Source organism: Chiloscyllium plagiosum, unplaced genomic scaffold (assembly GCF_037043375.1).
Source record: "Chiloscyllium plagiosum isolate Xiang-an unplaced genomic scaffold, Cpla_swu_hap1 HiC_scaffold_38, whole genome shotgun sequence".
Taxonomy (NCBI): Eukaryota; Metazoa; Chordata; class Chondrichthyes; order Orectolobiformes; family Hemiscylliidae; genus Chiloscyllium; species Chiloscyllium plagiosum.
In genome coordinates this window covers 62,406,828-62,430,314 of record NW_028270176.1, presented here as the reverse complement: position 1 = coordinate 62,430,314, position 23,487 = coordinate 62,406,828, and positions in this window count along the sequence as shown.

Here is a 23,487-nt window from a genome sequence, read left to right as displayed (position 1 = left end):
CAGGCAATTGTTCACTTCCCGCTGTGTCCCATGTGTTACTCCATGGACAGGGGAGTGTGTGCTGGGCTGTGGTTCACTTCCTGGTGTGTCCCTTGAGGTGCTTCATGAAGAGCTGTGTGTGTGTGTGTGTGTGCGTGTGTGTGTGTGTGCAGGGCAATTATTCACTTCCCGGAGTGTCCCACGTCCTTCTCCATGTTGTACAGCGGTGTGTGTGCTTGACTGTTGCTGGTGTATCCCATGTGGTGCTCCATGGACAGGGGGTTGTGTTTCGTGCTGTTGCTCACTTCCCGGTGTGTCCCAAGTAGAGCTCCATGTTGGATAGGCAGTTTCAGCATCTTTGAATCATGTCTTTAAAACTTGGTCTGTGCCTGTCTACTGAACGCCTGTGTTTGTCCCTCTCAGCTGATTACGTGGTCAGAAACACGAGGAGGATCCTGAAGTATAATTAAAAAGGAGTAGATACCTCACTTTTAGTGGAGGGAAATCTGTCTCCTGTTATTGAAAAGTTAGTGGAGGGGATGGGGATGGTTTGCTGGAGGTTGTGCTGTGAGCAACCTCAGACATTCAGGGAGACCAGAGGATTTGGTGACCCAACTCTGGATGGAGCATGGAGACTGTATGTTACAGCATCTGGGTCTGTAACATGAACAACAAATGGAGCAGAGGCTGCAGAGCATGGAAGCTCTGAAACCACGGGGTGGGTGTGTGTGGGGAAAGAGATCTGACGAATCTGTCTGTGTCTTAACGTGAGCACAGGCTCTCACTCTCATCCTTAAACACACACACACACACACCGTCTTTCGCTCACACACATGGAAACAAACATACACATCCTCTCTCTCTCACTCGCATGCCACCACCATCCCTCCGCCACCACACACACACACACACACTTTCTGCATCTCTCGCACAGACACACCGATATATCTGAGGGGCTAATTTGCGTTTGCAGATTTATATTTGTGGATAGATTGTATTTTGTTCAAAACAACATTCAATTTGTACGCAGCCAATCACAGTGGCATTTTAAAAAGTTCTGCTTTGGAAATAAAATCAGTATGACTCCAGGATTAAACAAGTCGGACTACACACAAGACCTTCCATGATTTGCAGGGAAGGTCACATCTTGGCAAACATAATAGAAGTTTTTGAGGAATGACAAAGTTGATAGTGGAGAAAGGGATATCGATGTCATATACATGGACTTCAGTCAGGCATTTGATGAGATAGACTGATGGAGAAGGTGAATTTGCAGGGGCCCATGGTGTAGTAGCTAGATGGTTTAGAGAAATGGCTGGGCAACAGGAGACAGAGAGTAGTAATTGAAGGGAGTTTCTCAAAATGGACAACTGTTCTGTGTGGTGCTTCACAAGGATCCGTACTGGACCACTGTTTTTTGTGATATACTTACATGATCTGAAGGAAGGTATAGGTGGTCTGATTAACAAGTTTGCAGATGACGCTAAGATTGGTAGAGTAGCAGAAAGTTGAGGGGACTGTCAGAGAACAAAGCTAAATGTAGCTAGATTGGAGAGTTGGGTGGAGAAAGCACAGATGTGAGGTGATGGAGTTTGGAAGATCCAATTCGAGAGGGAATTATACAGTAACTGGAAAAAGCCCTGGGGAAAATTCATGTACAGAGAGATCTGGGTGTTCCGGTTCATTGCTCGCTGAGAGTGGCAAGTCGATAGAATGATCAAGAAGGCATACAATATACTTTCCTTCCTGCATTCCAACAATTTTAGAAGTGGAGAACCACAGACCAGTTAACTCGTCGCCCACAGGAGGGAATCTGTTGGAATCTATTTCGTACAAGAGTAGGCAGGCCATATTACAGTTATAAAGGACTTTGGTTCACCACATTCAGAATATTCTGGACAGTTCTGGTTGCCACATTACTGAAAGGATCTAGATGCTTTGGAAAGAGGGCAGAGGATTTTCACCAGAATGTTATCGAAGATGGAGAGAACGAAATATAAAGAGAGGTTTGGTAGATTGGGATTATTTTTATTAGAAAGACGGAGGTTGAGCGAGGACTTGATTGTGGTTTACAAAATCATGAGAGGTGTAAACAGGTTAGATAGCTAGAAGCTTATTCCCAGAGTGGGGGAGTCAGTTACTAGGGGTCAAGAATTCAAGATGAAATGGGAACACTTTATTGGGGATATGCTAGAAAAGTTCTTTGCGCAGAGGGTTATCAGTGCTGGGATGCGTTGCCAGCGGAGGTGGTAGAGGCGGGGATGAAAGCGTTATTTAATACATATCCAGACAGATACGTGAATGGGCAGGGAGCAGAGAGATACAGAGCTTAGAAAATAGGCGACAGGTAAAGATAGAGGATCTGGATTCACACAGGCTTGGAGGTCTGACGGGCCTGTTCCTGATTTTCTTTGTTATTTATAAATACTATCGAAAAGCTTCTGTTGATACTTGAAAGGAAAATGAAACTAAGATCAAATGTAGCACAGCGAATGTGTGGATACGAGAATTTATTGTAGAGAACAGAAAAGTGACAAGGAGACGAAACAGTCACATTGCATCTGTCTTCAAAGAGAAAGATCCAGAAAATCTCCCAGACATACGAAGTCGTCATGGGACCATTGTACCTAAAGAGTAAAATCATCATACACAGTTATGAGGTAGTATTTCGAAACAGAACATAGAACATAGAAGAATACAGCGCAGTACAGGCCCTTTGGCCCTCGATGTTGCGCCGATCTAAGCCCACCTAACCTATACTAACCCACTATCCTCCATATACCTATCCAATGCCCGCTTAAATGCCCATAAAGAGGGAGAGTCCACCACTGCTACTGGCAGGGCATTCCATGAACTTACGACTCGCTGAGTGAAGAACCTACCCCTAACTTCAGTCCTATATCTACCCCCCCCTTGTAATACCCGACTCCATACGCGGGAAAAGGTTCACACTGTCAACCCTATCTAACCCCCTAATCATCTTGTACACAAGAACTGGGATGAGGATTGATAAATCTGACAGACCGGATGTAATTCAACCACTGTACTTCTCTGTATTCACTTCGGAAGGTTATAAATGCATTCAAATGATTAATGAAGGGAATAAGTGGGAGAGTGGAGGACTACAGGCCAGTTAGTTTTTATCCACAGTAGGGAATCTGTTGCAACCTATTGTAATGAAGATCTTATTGGACACTGAGAAAGTAATAGCAAATTTCAATTCAATTGTTCTGCATTTATAAAAGGGAAGTTTTTCTTGAAGATATCTCTTGTAGATGTAAACAATGGCGAATCAGTGAATATTGTACAGTCAGATATTCAGGAGGAGTTTTAATCAGCACACACAGTAAGTTAGCAGAAAACATTAAAGCAAAGTGTATTGGGAGGAACATATGCAAACAGGGGAAGGTAAGCATTAGAGAAACTATTGGAGAACATAGATGGTGGTAGAAGGTTGTTTGTGTGACTGCAGACCGGTGTACGCTGGTGTGCCACAGGTTGAGGTGCTGTGCCCCTTTAAAAGCCTTCATTTAAAGGGAATCCGAATACAGACGATGAAGTGTCAATTAGACTCAAAGTGTTAGCTTGCTCTCTCTTTCCGGATGCTGTCTGACTCACTGTGATCTCTAGCATGTGTTGGGTTCAGTACAGATTCAGCTTCTGCAGTGATTTTCTCCGACTCGAAGTAAAGACATTCTGCACTAGTAACACAGAGAGTTGGGGAGACTGGACCTGGACTGGACCTGTACAATTTTGATGTCTTGATCGAAGTAAAATATACTGATCACATAGACTGAATGGGCTTTCTCCTGATTAATCTCTCAAATGGCACAATGGTCTGCTGAGGAGACTTGGTCTGGGATCAAGGCGGGAATCTGTGTGTGAAATTTAGAACACACTGTGTGTGAAATTTAGAACACACTGTGATTCAATTTAGAACTTTACCATTTATGTCAGGGCTATTCTTCTCCATAAGTATTTTAAAACTGTTAGTTCCTGAATAACAGGCTCAAGAAGCAGAATGGCCTCCTCCTGTCCCTCTGGAACAGACCCAATAGGCTGAATGGCCTCCTTCTGTCTCTCTGTAACAGGCTCAATGGGCTGAATGAACTCCTCCTGTCCCTCTGTAACAGGCTCAATAGGCTGAATGACTTCCTCCTGTCCATTTGCAATAGACCCGAGAGGCTGAATAGTCTCCTCCTATCCTTCTGCAACAGACCCTAGATGCTTTATGGCCTCCCTCTGTCCATCTGTAACAGGGTCGAGAGGCTGAATGGTCTCCTCCTGTCCTTCTGTAACAGACACATGGGGACAGAATTACCTTCTCCTTTTCCTGAGCAGCAGTCTCAATGCTCTGAATGATGTCACAAGGAGCAGCACTGCACAACGCCACTGGGCAATAAATAGTGGACACTGGTTTATTGTCTATGGAAGTGTCCCCACTGGTCACCTTATGCAGCCGGTCTGTTTATTTGTCTCTATCTCCCTTTATAAACGGTATATAATATAAACAGTCCTGCAGAAAATAAGATTGAAAGATTAATGGTCCGTCCCTAAGCAACGCCCATCTATTCCGCCCAGACTGAGTAAATGTCCCCTTTTATTGGGATAGGAAAAGTTACGAAAGGAAGGGGTTAACTGAGCCTGTTTGTTTAGTGACTGTGATTAATGCCAGGCTCCATGGATTGTAATTATCCCAGTGGAGGAGTTCCATCTTTTAATGATAAATGGGTTCCGTTGAATGTGCTATTCCACAGTATGAGTGGGAGCACCACCGACTGCATTAAAAGAGATCGGCAGCTCAAGAGATGCAGTGGGGAGCGATCAGAATCTGAGCACAAGTGTCTGGAATGTTCCAACAATGAATCAAAATCTGAGAACATTAGACTGGAATGTCTCAAGAATGGACAGGAGTTTATATTGGGATGTTTGGCTTCTTTCTACATAATATGATCGAAACCCATTAAGGTGGCGGGTAGAATATGCACTTTACATTATTCAATATTTTTATTATCCAATCCTGGCTTTCGTTGGTGTCCCTGGTAAGTCTCAATGTTCAGTCATTAATTTTATAAATCATGATTGACTATAATGCTGTCCTTTCGTGAACTCTACTATCATTGTCGCTATTATTGTTCCTGCTGAGACTCTAAATCGAGATGTTCACTTGACAAACCACTACTAACTGCAGCAATGATCTTCTTAATTCACTCTCTCCCTCCTTGCTTCTGGCAGTGTTACTCATGGGTCTCTATGTTGACCTGTCTCGTTTTAACTGTGAAACATGATTCATTTTGTCACTGCCCTTGCTGCTTAAATATTGAAAGCATTGAGGTCACTATGTTCTGTTATGTTCTGGTTACAGATTGCATTTCGTCCCTCTGACTACATCCCATCCCCTGCCAATACTGAGCTGAAAAACACTGGCATGGTCTGCACAGCTCCCCATGTTGGGCAGAGAGTCCAGCTTACTGAGCAATGCACTGGCACGGCCTGCACAGTCCCCCATGCTGGGTAGATAGTCCACCTTGCTGAGCAATGCACTGGCACGGTCTGCACAGCTCCCCATGCTGGGCAGATAGTTCATTTTCTAAGCAATACATTGGCATAGTCTGCAGAACTCTCCAGTTAGTCACACTGCCCTGTCTTTTTCCCCATATGTCACCAATATGGCCTATTTCTATCTGAACTATCTGTTTCTATCTTTAATGTGATTTTTTCTGTCCTTCCGTATCTTTCCCTGGCTTTGAGTTTTGGCTGCCTAATGTATCGAGTGCTGACATTGTGAAACTCAGAAACAATAAAATGGTGTGTGTGGGCTGTTCTTCACTTCCCCGTGTGTCCCATGTTCCATGTTATATATGCAATCCTGCAGTGCTCTTGCACTACTCCCACACACATGGAATAAAGAAAAAAAAGCTGAGAGTTGGACAGGAGGGATTCAGCAGTTTTGACTCACGTCTTTGAAACTTAATCTGAAGCTGTCCACGGAACACCTGCGTTTGTCCCTCTCAGCTGATCGTGTGGTCAGTAGCACGAGGAAGCCCCTCGAATATTATTGAAAAGGGGCAGGCATCGAACTTGCGTCGGACGCTGAGAGGTGACCTTATAGAGGTTTGCAAAATATGAGCGGCATGGATGGAGTAAATTGACAAAGTATTTTCCCTGGGGTCGGGGAGTCCAGAAAAAGAGGGCATAGGTTTAGCGTGAAAGGGAAGGAGACCTAAGGGGCAAGTTTTTCACACAGTGTAGTACGTGTATGGAATGAGCTGCTGGAGGAAGTGATGGAGGCTGGTACAATTGCAACATTTAAGAGGCATTTGACTCGGTATGTGAATAGGAAGCGTCAGGAGGGATATGGGCTTGGTGCTAGCAGGTAGAACTAGATTGGGTTGTGATATCGGGTCGGCAAGGACGGGTTGGACCAAAACGTCTGCTTCCATGCTGTTCATCTGTGTGACTCTCTCACTCAATGAAAATCTTCTTACTGACTCCTGTTATTCAAATTTTAGTGGAGGTGTTGTGGATGGTTTGCTGGAGGTTGTGCTGTGAGCTGCCCCAGACATTCAGGGAGACTTGAGGATTTTGAGACCCAACTCTGGATGGAGCATGGGGACTTTAGTTACAGTCTCTGGGTGTGTAAAATGAACAACAAATGGAGCAGAGGCTGCAGAGTGTGGAAGCTCTGAAATCAGAGCGTTAGTCTGTGTGGGGAAAGGGATCTGCCAAATCTGCCTGTGTCTTAACGAGGACACACACACGTAACACCCTTGCATGCACATGTGCACACACACACACGCTCTTTTTCTCACACACAAACACGCATACACGCGCTCTCTCTTTCACTCTTGCCCCACCCCCGCGCACACACACTCCGCATTTCTCACATGCATACACGCATAAACCTGTGGGGGTGAATTTGAATTTGCAGATTTGTATTTGCAAATGCATTCAATTTTTTTAAAATCATGCACTTTGTAGACCGTCAGTCAATGTGGCATTTTATAAATTTCTGCTTGGAACTAAAACCCGTCTAATTGCAGAGTACAACACAGACGGACTCCAAACAAGACCTTCCCTAGCTTTGTTCCGGGGTGGTCACATCTTCGCGGAAGAGAAAATTGATAGTCAGGAAAAGGCTGTAGATGTTATATAATGGACCTCAGTAAGGTTTTTGATGAGGTAAGCTGATGGAGAAGGTGTAATTGCAAGGCGTCCAGGGCCTACGAGCTAAATGGATGGAGAACAGGCTGGGCAGCAGCAGACAGAGAGTAGCAGTGGAAGGGAGTTTCTCAAAATGAAGAACTGTTCTGGGTGGTGCTGGGACCGCTCTTATTTATGATATACATAAATGAACTAAAGGAAGGTAAAGGTGGTCTGATTAATACGTTTGCAGATGGCACTACGATTGGTGGAGTAGCAGAAAGTAAAGGGGACTATCAGAGAATGCTGCAGAAAATAGATAGATTGAAGAGTTGTGCAGAGAAATGGCAAATAGAGTTCAATCTGGACAAATGTGAGATGATGCATTTTGGAAATTCCAATTCAAGAATGAACTATATGGTAAATGGAAAAAAACCCTGGGCAAAATTGATGTACAGAGATCTGGATGTTCAGATCCATTGTTCCTTCGAGGGGCAGGTCTATAGAGTGGTTAAGAAGGCATACAGCATACTTTGTTTCCTGCATTCCACCATTTTAAGAAGGGCAGAAAAGCGAAAGTGGCGAAGTACAGACCAGTTAGTTTGTCATCCACAGGAGGGATTCTGTTGGAGTATATTTTATACAAGAGATGACAGGTCATGTTACAGTTGTCTATGGCTGTGTTTCAACAACATTTCAAATAGTTCGTACAGTTCTGATTGCCATCTTACCAAAAGGATGTGGATGCTTTGGAGAGGGTGCAGAGGAGTTTCACCAGGATATTTCCTGTAATTGGAGGGAACTGGCTATGAAGAGAGGTTTGGTAGATTAGGATTATTTTCATTCGACTGACGGAAGTTCGGGGGACCTGATTGAGTTCTACACAATCATGAGAGGTATAGACATGATGGACAGCAAGACGCTTATTCCAAGAGAGGGGTATTCAATTTCTAGTGGTCAGGAATTCAAGATGAGAGGGAAAAGGTTTATGGGAGATATGTTCAGAAAGTTCTCTACACAGAGACTGGCAGATGCCTGAAACGCAATGCCAGCGCAGGTGGTAGACGTGGTCACGATAGCGACATTTAATATGTATGTAGACAGATGTATTAATGGGTAGGGAGCAGAGGGATACAGATCCTTCGAAAATAGGTGACAAGTTTAGATAGAGGATCTGGATCGGTGCAGGCTTGGAGGGCCCGAAGGATCTGTTCCTTTGCTGGATTTTATTTTTGTTCTTGGTAAATACTGGCGAAAAGTGTATGTCCTTATTTGAAAGGAAAATGAAAGCAAGGCCAAATGTGGCACAGTAAATGTGTGGACAGGATGATTTATTGTAGAGAACAGAAAATTGACAGGGAGGCGAAACTGTTCCATTATGTCTGCCTTCATGGACGAAGATCCATAAAATATCCCAGAAATGCCATAGGATGATTGTAACGAAACACTAAAATCATTCATACTAGTTACGTGGTAATATATGACAACATACCTGGATTGATGATTGATAAATCTGACAAACCAGATGTACTTCATACTGCAAATTCAGAGAAAGCAGCAATACACAGATGGATTGTATTGTGGATGACTGTATTTATCCGTATTCAATTTGAAAGTATATAAATGCATTCCAACGATTTAAGAAGGGTAGAAGAAGGAGAGTGGAAAACTACAGACCAGTTTACTTGTCATCTGCAGGAAGTAATATTTTGCAATCTATCATAACGAATGCGATATTGGACACTGAGAAAGGAAAAGCAAATTTCAAGAGAATTATTCTGCATTTATGAAAGGGAAGTTATAATTTACAAACGTTTTGTTTGAAGATATATCTTGTAGACCTAATCATAGAGAATCAATGTTTGCGATATAGTCAGATATTCAGGAGGATTTTTAATCAGCACACATAGTAACTTAGCAGAAAACATTAAAGCAAAGGGTATTGGGAGGAACATATACAAACAGGAAAGGTAAAAGTTAAGTTTGCCTTCATTTAAAGGGAATCCGAATACAGACGATGAAGGGTCAACTAGACTCAAAGCGTTAACTTCCTCCCTTTTATGGATGCTGTCTGACTCACTTTGGTGTCTAGCATGTGTTAGTTTCAGTTCAGATTCCAGCTTCTGCAGTAATTTGTTCAGGTGAGCAGTAAAAACATTCTGCACTAGTTACACAGAGTGCTGGTGAGACTGTTCCTGGAGCTGAAAAATGTGTTGCTGGAAAAGTGCAGCAGGTCAGGCAGAATCCAAGGAGCAGGAGAATCGACGTTTCGGGTATAAGCCCTTCTTTAGGAATGCTTATGCCCGAAACATCGATTCGCCTGCTCCTTGGATGCTGCCCGACCTGCTGCGCTTTACCAGCAACACATTTTTCAGCTCTGACCTCCAGCATCTGCAGTCCTCAATTTCTCCTGGACTGTATCTGGAGCATTGTATACAATTTTGATATTTTGATCTAAATAAGATATACTGATCCCATATACTGAATGGACATTCTCCAGATGGACATTTCCCATGCTGTTGGTCTCATTTTTCTCATAACTCGTTAATCAGCGGACTGAGCTAACCGACTTCCATTCAATGCAGATCTAAACCAAACAGCTCAGTGTATTTACAATACATAATGTTTCATGTAGAATGAGCGGCAACACCTATCGACGCCAGCAGCTCTTCTTATACTTAACATTTGCTGATGCAGGTACTATGCAATTTCTTTCCGATGAATGTTATCCACTTCGAGAGTATGTCCCTTTTGCCTCGCCATCCAGGCAGCCCAGAATCTCTGTCGCTGTTAAATTTAGTCCCTGTGTGTCTGCACACAACTTTTGAAATATAATGGAATCAGCTCCTAAAATGTTTTTATTTCTGAAAATTCATCTCCGATTTCAATAATTCTCAGAATAAAAAAAATCTGCTCCAAATGTCTTCATCATTCCCCGTTGGTTTTGAAGCTCCAACCTTTAGTTTCCACTCACCTAAACGAAGGAGTTTCCCTCAGATTTACTCTTACAATGTCACATCAGCTGGATAACCTCCGTTCAGACACTACTAGGTCTTTCCTGATTTCTCCCGCATGATTCATTGTCTATCTCACCGTGCCATTAAATCTGCTCTTTCCTTTTCTAGGGGTGTTATTTCTAAGTAAGCTTCATGTCTGTCGTTTCTATCGACTTTGTATCAAGTGAACTCTGACCGTGTCCTTCCTAACGTCTTTATATTCCAGTAAACGCTACCGTGTCTTTCACCATGCCTTTATAACCCAGTAAATTTCAACCTGAGAAAGAATGCTGGGTCCAATTCAACGCATGAAAACTCACCACTACGCTATGCAATCTCATTACCGACACAGGAAAGGTGGAAGCAATTTCAATTACAGCTGAATCGATTGGCTGCAGCAGCATCGGATCAAATCCCAGTCACATACATGACTGTAGTTCTTATATTTATTTCTTCTCTACGTGTGCTGAAGTAACACAGTGAGGGATCAATTACTGTTGTCAGACGTACTTATAGGGGCGTATTAAATACTGAAGTTGTGAGATCCGAACAGTTTTTATTAACATAGGCCATTCACTATTTGAATCTCAGGCTCAGGAATTTGACAGAGAGCGAATTTGAGCGAAAGTTGAGCCGGGGCATTTACCCAATTACATAACACGAATTTCTGCGGTTGCTTTGTTATTCACCTCCTTTGTGTGTTTTGCATCATTGAGGATTTTGAAGTTGTCCCCTCTATACAAAAGGCCCGTGATTTTGCAACATTGTACAAAAGATGCAGTACAATAACAGCCGATGCTGATTCTGTCTACTTATCCAGACATTGACCCCTGGAAACAGCACTGTGCACTCTTCTCAAGTCTGGAAAACAACTTCCTCACAGATAATGTTACATTTCCGCTCTCATGGCTCTTTTCATTCCATCGGCTTCTGTTTTGCACAGAATCCGATTCAATCGATCTTGTCACTGTGTCATTTCTTTCCATGTGGTCAGATCTTGAGAATAGAATATCACAGTGGGATTGTAAATGCTGGAGGAGAAAGTGAGGTCTGCAGATGCTGGAGATCAGAGCTGAAAATGTGTTGCTGGAAAAGCGCAGCAGGTCAGGCAGCATCCAGAGAACAGGAGAATCGACGTTTCGGGCATAAGCCCTTCTTCCTGTCGATTCTCCTGTTCCCTGGATGCTGCCTGACCTGCTGCGCTTTTCCAGCAACACATTTTCAGCTTGTAAATGCTGGAACCAGTCGAGACTGTCCGCTCTCCCACATCCAATTTATCCCCCGGTTGTGTTAAGATGATGGTCTGAATCACTTCCTTCTCTTTCCTGTCATTCTGGGATGATGTGAGCTGTGAAATCTATGATCTGAACTGGAGACAACGTGGAAAAATGTAAACACATCAGCTGCGTGAGCGACGGGACTTGCTGCAGTAACATCCCATGCTGATTTCAGACAGCAAAAGCCGCCCCGTGACTTCGAGAAGCACAGACACTGTTCCCGAATAATGGGGAGAGATTCACTCCTTCCTCGCAGTTCTGCATTTTCTGTCTGTCTCAGATCGCATTATTTGGACAAGGGTTCCCAAAAGAAGATGATTTTTTGTCCATGCACGATCTCCTTTTACTACTCCTTTCAAGAATTTCCATACTTCCCACTCCCGCCAGACCCCCCACCCCGCTCCACAAACCCGTGTTTGTTAGGGAGCTGAAGACCACGTTCAAGCTGCTCTCCACCAACACTGCGTGACAATGGAAGATGAGTTCGTCCAGTTATCAATGAAGACCGCCCTCTTCCGGGAAAGCAGCTAGCACAGCCTCCTGGGAGAAGCGAGTCAGAATGGAAAGGAGCTGTGATGAATACTCTGTGCTTCTTTCACTCTGAAACAGCAGAAATAGCCTCAGTTAACCAAAAAACTCACCTGATTTATGGTTACCACGTCTGGCGCCGTTCTGGCTCGTTTGTCTCGGGTGTGATATTGCCTCAGACAGGTGACATACGTGCGAGAGGTCTCGGGTTCACCTTGCGGATGAGCCTTGGAATTTTGCACACTACTTCATTTTTGACTGAGAAGATATGATTTCGATGAGATCAGGTTCAGATAAAGATTTCAAAGCTTGAAAACATACGCAGGCAAGTTCAAAAACCGCTTCTTCTCGGCCGTTGCTGCTCTGAGAAATGGATTGTCTAACTTGAAGTAATGCTGATCTTGCCAATGTGGATTTTGCTGAGCGCACGTCCTATACGTAGTAACCTGAATTCCTGAGTCTGGTCAAATGTTGCTTTTCTCACGCTGTGATCTGCATGTCCTTGATTACTATGATCTGCCTTTCCCAATCGCAAACAACGCTTTCCACTGTACTTAGGTCCATGTGACAATCAATCAATCAAAGCACAGTCATTTCCTCATTGCTTGGAGCCAGCAGAGCGAAGGTGGGCTGCATGGCCTCAGTCTGCAGTGTGACACGTTTTGTGATTCTGATTGAAATTGCAATTAAAACAGCAGAATTGGGGAAGTTACAGAGTGGTTATATTGACACAGCCGGGACACATCTGTGCCACAGGGCATCACACAATAACAGCAAAGATCTTTTGACGTTATCCTTGAAGGTACATGTTACAAATACCTGAAGACTACAGGAAACTGCTGTGGTCAGCGATAACAGAGCGGCCCAGAGGGATCGTGGTGGGCGCATTATCCAGAAATTAATGAATGAAAAGCGTCTTCTGCTCGATGACAATTCCAGCTTTCAGTGTGTGTACTGCCACTGCCAGAGTTTCGCGATAACAGTGCTCCGTTCTTCGCATTACATATTGATGAGCCTTATGCGTCCTTACACTCAATGATATCTGAAATAGATAAACCTGCCACATTTATACGTTTGAGGAAACACACGTTTGAAGTTATAGAAGATTTTTTTGCTGTTCTTTGTCAGTCTGTTATGACCTGATTCGCAAAGTCACTTGCCTGAGCTGGGAATACACTGGCGAAGGTGAGACAAATCAGTTGTTGCGTGTACCATGCACATGACGCCTTGCAGTTATTCCTCGCGCTGTGTCACACAACAGGGTCCTCCGGTGAAATGAACAGCCGTGAATGAGGTGTGGATCAGTATGTCAGAGACAGCATTTCGACACAGACACAGTTCCCTAATATTAGGACAAGCAGCACTGATGATGAATAACGTCAGAGAGAAGCAAGCGATAGAGATTTGCCGTGGACTCGATCGGCTGAACGGCTTCTGTCGGCACTTCAATGACGTCACACGTCTCTGCCGTCCCTCTGCCTGTCTCTTTGACAGAGTGGCTGAGGGAGAAATAATGGCTCGTATTTAATCCTCCCTTCCGCTTTGGACTGCCTGCAGTCCCGCAGCTCCTGGCTGTGGGGATGGTTCTCAGTGATTGAGGGTTTCATTCGGAGTCGCTTCATCTGGGACAGTTGGGACTCAGATATTAACTGATGTCCGATTGCAGCAAAGAAGCCGACGCCTGTGAAACAAAAGCCTTTCTGCAGGATAGTTCTGCAAATATTGATTCGGCACATCAAATGGGCAGCATAAAAATGCACTTATTTGAATTTTACTGAGGGAAGAGAGTCCACAGCCCATTTCTCTCTTTCCCACCAGCTCAGCACCTTTCTCTCTCTCTCAAGTAAATGATATTTGGAGGAAGTTCGCAATCAAAGTTGCGAAGTTCCAGCGGCGCTCTTGCACCTGGCTGTGCCCGTGAGAGGAAGTTTCAGAGTATATCCGCACTTACATCCCCTCAGACTGCCTGCAAGTGGAGGGAAATGGCTGAATACTCTGCCAATAGAGACAGCTCAGAAATAGCACCGTCCCGCGTGGGGACATTCTGCAGATCAGACACAGTGCACTTTATTATTCAGATCATACCAGTGTGAGAGCGCTCGAGAAGGCCAATCGGTCACTCGTACCTGTGCCAACTCGGGAGCTGCAAAAGATTGGTGAAAGTGTAAACACGAGTGAGTTGTTCACGTTTCAAGTGTTTCCGTGAAGCAGGAAGCAGAAGACACACTGTGAAGCGATTGAGATCTGACTACAGGAGCAGCAAATAAGTTGTACTGCGCAGAGGAGAGCTTTGAAGTATTGCATTCTGGTTGATGGTCCGATCATGCTCTCTCTAGGCCACGCTGCTACAGAAGGAACTATGTCAGTGTCTCTCAGCATTGTGATGTCACAGGCAAATGACGCTGTTACACTGCAGGAAATTCCTTTTTTCAATGTGAGGGCAGTCCATATGTAAAGTAGCTTATATATCGAATCCTTTCACATAAATAATTCCACTGCACCTCCGTGTGTTGTATTGTCTCCTTTTACACTTTACCTGTCATTGTGCCTGCACTGAAGGGGCCTTGCTCCTTCTGTGTGTCTTTTACAATCTGGGTGATGTGGGGCAGTTGTATTCATGCATGTTCTGACAGAATTTTCCACTTCACTTCAGCCCGCCCTAACTTCGGTATCTGATACCATTCCCGTTGTTTAGGTGTTAAGCATTCGTCTCAGATCCAGCCTGCCCTCACCCAAAATAAATGGAAAACTCAGTCACACTGTGATCACTGCAATCGAAGGATATCTTCACTCCAATGTCATTGATAATTCCAAGGATAAAGTTAGGACTGCAAGTGCTGGAGATCAGAGTTGGTAGTGTGATGCTGGAATAGCACACCAGATCAGGTAGCATCCGAGGAGCAGGAGAATTCAAGTTTCAGGCTTAAGCCCTTCATCAGGAATAAGGCTTGTGAGTCGGGGCTAGGAGATAAATGGAAGTGGTGTGTAGTTGAGGGGAAATAGCTGGGAAGCAATAGATGGATGAATAGGATGGAGAAGATAAATGGTTAGAAGTGGCAGTGATGGAATGGGTCGAGATGGCGGTGGCGAGTTGAAGGCTTGGGCCTGGGGGAGGGGAAATGAGGAAACTGTTCGAATTCACATTTATCCCGTATGGTGTTAGCGTCCCAAGTCAGAATGTGTGGCGTTCGTCCTCCAGGCGTTGGGTTGTAATGGTTTGGCATTGGAGGAGGTCCAGTACCTGCATGGCTTTGACGGTGTAGGAGAGGGAGTTGAACTGTTCAGCCACGGGATATGAAGTTGGTGGGTGCGGGTGTCCCAGAGATGTTCTCTGAAATGATCTGCAAGAAGGTGTCCTGTATCCCTGATGAAGAGGAGACGACACAGGGTGCAATGGATGCAGTAGATGACATTGTTAGCTGTCGAGGTGAATTTCTAACGGATGTGGAATGATCCCTTCGGGTCTTAGTTGGAGATGAGGGGAGTGGTGTGGGTGCTAGTTTCACCCTTCCTTTGATGGCAGTGAAAGGTACCAGGAGAGGGATGTGGGCTGGTAGGGGAAAGTGTGGACCTGAAGAGGTGGTCGTGGAGGGAATGGTCTTTTTGGAGTGCTGGCAGGGCTGGATAGCACAATAGAACTCTGGTTTTGGTGTCTGTCTTGAGGTGGCATCAGTGGCAGACTGTGATGCGTTTTATGCAGAGGTTGGTGGGGTGGAAGGTGAGCACCAGGAGGTTCTGTCCTTGTTGCGTTGAGAGGCGTGGGGTTCAAGGGTGGTGGTGTGTGAAGTGGAGGAGATGCAATGGAGGGCGTTGTCAACCATGTGGGAAGGCAATTTGTGATCGTGGAAGAAGAAGACCAACTGGGTCTTTCTGAGTTGTAATTGGTCATCCTGGGAACAGATCTGGTGGAGGCAGAGGAATTAGGAATAAGGAATGTCGTTTTTTCACGAGATAGGGTTGGAGGAGATGTAGTTTAGATACCTGTGGGAGTCGGTGGGCTTATTGTATATGTCTGTGATTAGTCAGTCGCCATAGACGGTGATGGAGAGGTCCAGGAAGGCGAGGGAAATTGCCAAGATGATCCGGATAAACTTGAGGTCGGGGTGGAAGGTATTGGTAAAGTTGGTCAGTTATTGCACCTCCTCATTGGAGCACCAAGTAGGCCAATACATTCATCAATGTAGTGGAGGAACAGGTGGAGGATGGTGCCTGTGTAACTGCGAAAGATGGACAGTTCCGCGTTTCTGACAAACAGGCAGGCATAGCTAGGTCCTATGAGGCTGCCCATGGCTACCCATTTCGGTGGAGGAAGTGGGAAGATTGGAAAGAGAAGTTGTTGATTGTGAGGACTAGTTCAGCCATATGGATGAGGATGTCTGTGAAAAGGTACTGGTTGGGATGGTGTGCGATTAAGAAATGGAAGGCTTGCAGACTTCTGTCATGGCAGATGCATTTGTGCAGGGACTGGATGTCCATTACGAAGATGACGCGTTGGGGGCCAGGGGAACGAAATTCTTGGGAATTAGGATTGTGTCGAGGTAAAAAGAGATGATTCGGATGGGACAGGCGCAGGCTGAGACAATAGGTCGACTGGGTCAGTCAGGTTTGTGAATCTTAGGAAGGAGGTGGAATCGGGATTGCACGGTTCATGGAAAATGAGGTTGGAGGTTGTGGATGAGAGATGCCCAGAGGTGATGAGATTGTGGATGGTCTGGGAGATGATGGTTTGGTGATGGGAGGAGAGATTGTGATCGGTGTCAGTAGGAGGAGGTGCCTGCGAGTTGGCACCTGGCTTCAGATTTGTCCCTCAGCCCGACTAACAATCCTAATTCCAGATGAATGGCTTATGCCTAAATCGTCCATTCTTCTCCTCCTCGGATGTCGCCTGACCTGCTGTGCTTTTCCAGGACAACACTCTCGACTCATTCATTATTACTGTCTCATTTCACACGACCAGGTCCGTGCTGTCTGTTTGATTCTAGAGAACACTGTTCTCATGAACTGTGACAAAATCTGCCAATCTGAAACAAAAACAGAAATTGCTGTAAAATCACAGGTGAGCTGGCACCATGTGTGCAGATGAATCACTGTTAACATTTCACATCCACTGGGTCGTCTCTCCACAGATACTGCCAGACGTCCTGAAATATTCCAGCAACGTCTGTTTTCGTTTGATTTTCAACATCGGCAATTTTTTCGTTTATGTTTTCTAAATTTTCTGCCAATATGATTTGGCTAAAGATTACGTTAAGTGTTTTAAATATGGCTGTGATGGAACGGCCAGATTCCACCAGCCCGCTACTTTTATTTGGTTCACGTGACCAATGCCTTTCCACTTGGTCACCGCGCTCTACAGCTGCACTGCATAGAAATTGACAAAATTGTGGCATTCTCTCGGATTGGTAATCAGCAGCGAGATTGATCGAAGCAGATGGAAAAGTAAAATAAATTGCGAAAATACCGGATATTAAACGGGGAACCGTAAGGGAAAGAGTTGTGTTCTGACAAAATTGAAATGTCATTGCTTAAGATTCAGAAAATGCTATCATTCATAAACATACCACAATGTGGAATGTAACTTTTGAGACAGCCAATGCAAGCAGATTGCAAAATCTTAGTCTGAAAGTCTTGTTGCAACTGTTTTGGTTTGAATGGACGCACACATGTGGTTCGGTGCTGTAATGATCCCCTAAACTGGTGAAGGAAATCCTTGCCTTCGAGGATACGTGGGGAATGTTCACTGATTCATCCCAGTAATGGCAGGACTGTCCTCTGAAAGCAGATGAGTACAATTATTCAATGCTCCATGGAGGTTCGAATAAGAAGTGAAGGGAATGTCTCTATTCAGAAATTAATCATGCAGAAGAACTCAACACAGGCACTCATGGAGTGATGAGCAAAGTAGACAAGAACACGGAAACACGATACGCAATAGCTAAGACAATTACTATGTGGGAAGTGTTGGTTTCAGATCCACGGTGGCCTTTGGTGATGGTATTTACTGTCCAGAAGCAGGCCGCACTGGAATGACTGTAGACCCACTATGAGGTATTTGAACTTCAGCTATCTTTAGCAATAGCTGAGACTCACTCAGGGCACGGGGATTTAAAGATGTTTTCCTTACAAACCTTTCGAACATTCTATGGAAGAATAAAGAAAGTGATAATTTTCTTCTCTATGGATACGATGTTCATGAACTGGATAGACAATACTTTGCCCAATTGGAGTTTATAGGTAGAGAAATCATGTTTAAAAAGCAAAGAATTCATAGTCTAACTGTGAACTCTTTAGGTCACCCTCAGTGGGAGCATTGTCTGTAATTCTTGTCCTCATTCTCCACCAGAAACATGTAAAGAGGTTAGGAAAGTAACAGACGCTGCATCCTGGATAGCAAGATATTAGAAAGCCCGGGGACGGGGTTTACTGAGACATGAAAACATCAGAAAGGAGAGAATTAATTAGTTTATTTTGTTTTTATTGACATGAGCAGAGTAATCTGCACTGTACTGTAACTATCTGTCTGAGGTTGCCCTGTAGTATGTAGTTATTGACATGAGCAGTGTAATCTGCGCTGAACTGTAAATAGTTGTCTGAGTATGCACTGTTCTTTATAGTTATTAACATGAGTAGTATACCCTGCACTGAACTGTATATAGTTCACTGAATTTACTCTGTAAATATTTAATTATTGGCATCAGCAATATAACCTGCAGTGAACTGTAAATAGCTGTCTGATTTACACTGTAGTTTATAGTTATTTACATGAGCAGATTACCCTGCACTGTCGTGTAAGTAGATGTCTGATTTTACACTGTAGTTATTAGTTGTTGAAGCGAGTAGTATAACCCGCATTGAACTGTAAATAGCTCTCTGAGTTTACCCTGTAGTTTGAAGTTATTTACATGTGCAATGCATCCTGCATTGAACTGTAAGTAGCTGTCTGAGTTTACCATGTGGCTGGTAGTTATTAACATGAGCAGTGTAAGCTGCACTGAACAGTGAACAGCTGTCTGAGTTTACACTGTACTTTCTAGCTATTAACATGGACAGTATATCCTACAATGAATTGTGAGTATCTGTGTGCATTTACCCTGCGGTTTGTCGTTATTGACATGAGCAGTATACCCTGTAATGAACTGTAAATAGCTCTCCGATTTTGCTTTCTTGTTTGTAATTATTAATATTAGCGGTATACCCTTCACTGAACATAAATACTCTCTGAGTTTACCCTGCAGTTTGTCGTTATTGACATGATATCTGATTTTACACTGTCGTTATTAGTTATTGAAATGAGTAGTACACCCTGCACTGGACTGTAAATAGCTGTCTGAGTTTACCCTGTATTTTGGAGTTATTGACCTGAGCAGTATAGCCCGGACTGAACTGTAAATTACTGTCTGAGTCATAGAGTCATAGAGATGTGCAGCATGAACTGAGACCCTTCGTCCATGTTATCAGATATCCCAATCCAATCTAGTCCCACCTGCCAACATCCGGCCTCTATCACATCAAACCCTTCCTATTGATGTACCCATACAGATGCCTTTCAAATGCTGCAATTATACCAGCCTCCACCACTTCCTCTGGCAGCTCATTCCATACACGCGCACACCACCCTCTGCATGGAAAAGTTTACCCTTATGTCTCCTTCATATCTTTCCCCTCTCACCCTAAACCTTTGCCCTCTAGTTCTGGACTACCCCACCCCAGGAGAATGACCTTGTCTATGTAACCTATCCATGCTCCTCATGAACTTATAAACCTCTATGACGTCACACCTCAGCCTGTGGCCTTCAAGGAAAACAGCCCTAGCGTATTCAACCTCTTCCTATAGCTCAAACCCTCATCCCAGGCAACATCCTTGTAAATCTTTTCTGAACCCTTCAAGTTTCACAAAATCCTTCAATAGGAAAGAATCTAGAATTACACACAATATTCCAAAAGTGGCCTGAACAATATTCTGGACAGCCGCAACTTGACCTCCCAACCCCTGTACTTAATACTCTGACCAATAAAGAAAAGCCTACCAAATACCTTCTTCACTATCCTATCTACATTCGACTCCACTTTCACGGAGCTATGAACCTGAACTCCAAGGACCTTTGGTTCAGCAGCATTCCCCAGAACCTTACCATTAAGTGTATAAGTCCTGTTAAGGTTTGCTTTCCCCAAATGCAGCACTTCGCATTTTTCTAAATAAAACTCCACCTGCCACTTCTCAGCCCATTTGATCAACATCCCGATGTAATCGGACGTAACCTTCTTCGCTGTCCACTACACCTCCAATTTAGTTGTCATCTGCAACTTATTAACTGTACCTCTTAAGCTCATATCCAAATCATTTATATAAACGATTAAAGGTAGTCGACCCAGCACCAATCCTTGTGGAACTCCACTGGTCACTGGCCTCCAATCTGAAAAACAACCCTCCACCGCCACTCTCTGCCTTCTACCCTTGAGCCAGGTTTGTGTCCGAATGGCTAGTTCTTCCTGTATTCCATGAAATCTAATCTGGCTCATCGGTCTCCCATGGGGTGCCTTGTCGAACACCTTCCTGAAGTCCATATAGATCACGTCTACTGCTCTGCCCTCATCAATCCTCTTTGTTACTTCTCAAAAAACTCAATCAAGTTTGTGAGATATAATTTCCCTCGCACAAAGCCATGTTGACCAACCCGAAGCCATCTGTGCCTTTCCAAATACATGCACATTCTATCCCTCAGGATTCCCTCCAACAACTTGCACACCACCGATGTCAGGCTCACAGGTCTATCGTTCCCTAGTTTGTCCTTACCACTTTTCTTAAACAGTGGCAACATGTTAGCCAACCTCCAGTCTTCTGGCACCTCACCTGTGACTATCGATGATATAAATATCTCAGCAAGAGGCCCAGAAAACACTTTCCTAACTTCCCACATAGTTCTTGGGAAGACCTGATCATGTCCTGGGGATTTATCCAGTCTTATGCATTTCAAGACATCCAGCACTTCCTCCTCTGTATTATGGGCATTTTTCAAGATGTCACCATCTGCATCCCTGCATTCTATATCTTCCACGTCCGTATCCACAATAAATACTGACGCAAAATACTCTTTTAGTATCTCCCCATTTCCTTTGGCTCCACACAAAGGCTGCCTGCTGATCTTTGATGGGCCTTATTCTCTCCCTCGTTTCCCTTTTCTCCTTAATGTATTTGTAAAAACCCTTGGGATTCTCCATAACACTATTTGATGAATCCATCTTGTGTCCCCTTCATGTCTTCCTGATTTCCCTCTTAAGTATAGTCCTACTGCCTTTATACTTTTATGAGGATTCACTCGATCTATCCTTTAGACACCCGATATATGCTTCTTTCTTTTTCTTAACCAATCCTCAATTCCTTTGATCATCCAGCATTCTCTTTACCTACCAACCTTTCCTTTCACCCTAACAGGAATATAATTTCGATGGACTCTCTTTATCTCTTTTCTGAAGGCTTCCAGTTTTCCAGCCGTCCCTTTACCTTGAACATGTGCCCCCAATCAGCTTTTAAATATTCTTGTCTAATTCCGTCAAAATGTCCTTTCTCCAATTTAAAATTTCATGTTTTAGATCTGGTCTATCCTTTTACATCGCTATTTTAAAACTAATAGAATTATTGTCTCTGACCCTAAAGTGCTCCCTCACCGACACCTCAGACACTGGCCCTGTCTTATTTCCTAAGAGTCGGTCAGGTTTTGCACTTTCTCTTCTGGGTACATACACAGACTGAATCAGAAAATGTTCAAGTACACAATTAACAAATTCCTCTCCATCTAAATCGTTAACACTATGGCAATCCCAGTTTATGTCTGTAAATTTAAAACCCCTGTCATAACCATCCTTTTATTCTTACAATTAACTGAGATCTACTTACAAATTTGTTTTTTCAATTTCCCTCTGACTATTAGGGGTTCAAAATACAATCCCAATAATGTTACCATCCCTTTCTTATTTCCCAGTTCCACCCAAATAACTTCCCTGGATGTATTTCCGGGACTATCCTTCCTCAGTACAACTGTAATGCTATTCCTGAGCAAAAAAGCCACAACCCCTCCTCTCTTGCCTCCCTTTCTGTCTTTCCTTTTGCATTCGTAACCTGGAACATTAAGTTGCCAGTCCTGTCCATCCCTGAGCCATGTTTCTGTCATACTTATGATATCCCAGTGCTATGTTCCTAATGATGGCCTGAATTAATCTACCTTCCCTGTTAGGCCTCTTGCATTGAAATAAATGCAATTTAATTTATCAGTCCTCCCTGGTTCTCTGCTTTTTCCTGCCTGCCCTGACTGTTTGACTAGCTTCTTTACTCAACTGGACCGGTCTCAGAGCTTTGCTCACTATCTCCCTGGGTCCCATCGACCCATCTTACTAAATGAAATCCTCCCGAGCAGATCGAGCAAATTTCCCTGCCTGTATATTAGTCCCCTTTCAATTTAGGTGTAATCCGTTCTTCTTGTTCAGGTCAATTCTGCCACAAAAGAGATTCCAATGATCCAAAAATGTGAATCCTTCTCCCACACACCAGCTCATCAGCCATGCATCCTCTTCCTGCCCCCACTAGCTTGTCGCACCAGGACAAATCCAGATATTACTGCTCTATCGGACCTACTTTTTAAAGTCCTGCCTAACTTTATAATCTCCCTTTAGAATCTCAACATTTTCCCTGCTTTGCTGTTGGTTCCAATGTGCACAATGACTTCTTGTTGGCCCCTCTCCCCTGTGAGAACATTCTGCAACCTCTCTGAGACATCATTTATCCTGGCACCAGGGATACAACACACCATTCTGATTTTTCGCTGTTGGCCACAGGAAACTCTGTCTGCACTTCGGACTAGAGAGTCCCCTAAAACAATCGATCTATTGGAACCCGATGTACCATCATTGCATTAGAGCCAGACTCAATACCAGAAACTTGGCTGTTTGTGCCACGTTCCCCTGAGAATCGATCATTCCCTACATTTTCCAAAACATCATGCCTGTATGAAATGGGGATAGCCACAGAAGACTCTGGCACGACTTGGCTACCTCTCTTTGTTTTCCTAGAATTAACCCATTGATGTGACTTTATCTGTGACTTTTCTCCCTTCCTTTCACTTCCATCCATCATATCCCTTTGCTTTTGTAACTTCCTCATTGCCTCTAACCGTCGCTCCAACCATTCTATTCGATCTGATAGGATTCACAACCAACAGCATTTATTGCAGATATAACCTTCAGTAACATGTAAACTCTGTCTTTGTTCCCACATCCGACAGGAAGAGCAGGTTAGTCTACTGAGAGTCATTTTTGCTTCTTCCAATCTGGAGGCTCAGAAAGTAGCACTGTCTTATTCCTCTACAAAACACTGTCCAGGCTATCTTGATACTTACAGCTTATATTTTTTAAGTTTAATCAGGACACCTAGCTAAAAAAAGAAAGAATCAACTCTATTCACAATTGCAAATTTACAGTAAGGCCACAAGGCCACACTTTAATCTATTCACTTTTCTGTCCCTGTGTTGTGACCTCTCCCAGATAGTTGCCTCCAAGATCAGTTGTGAATT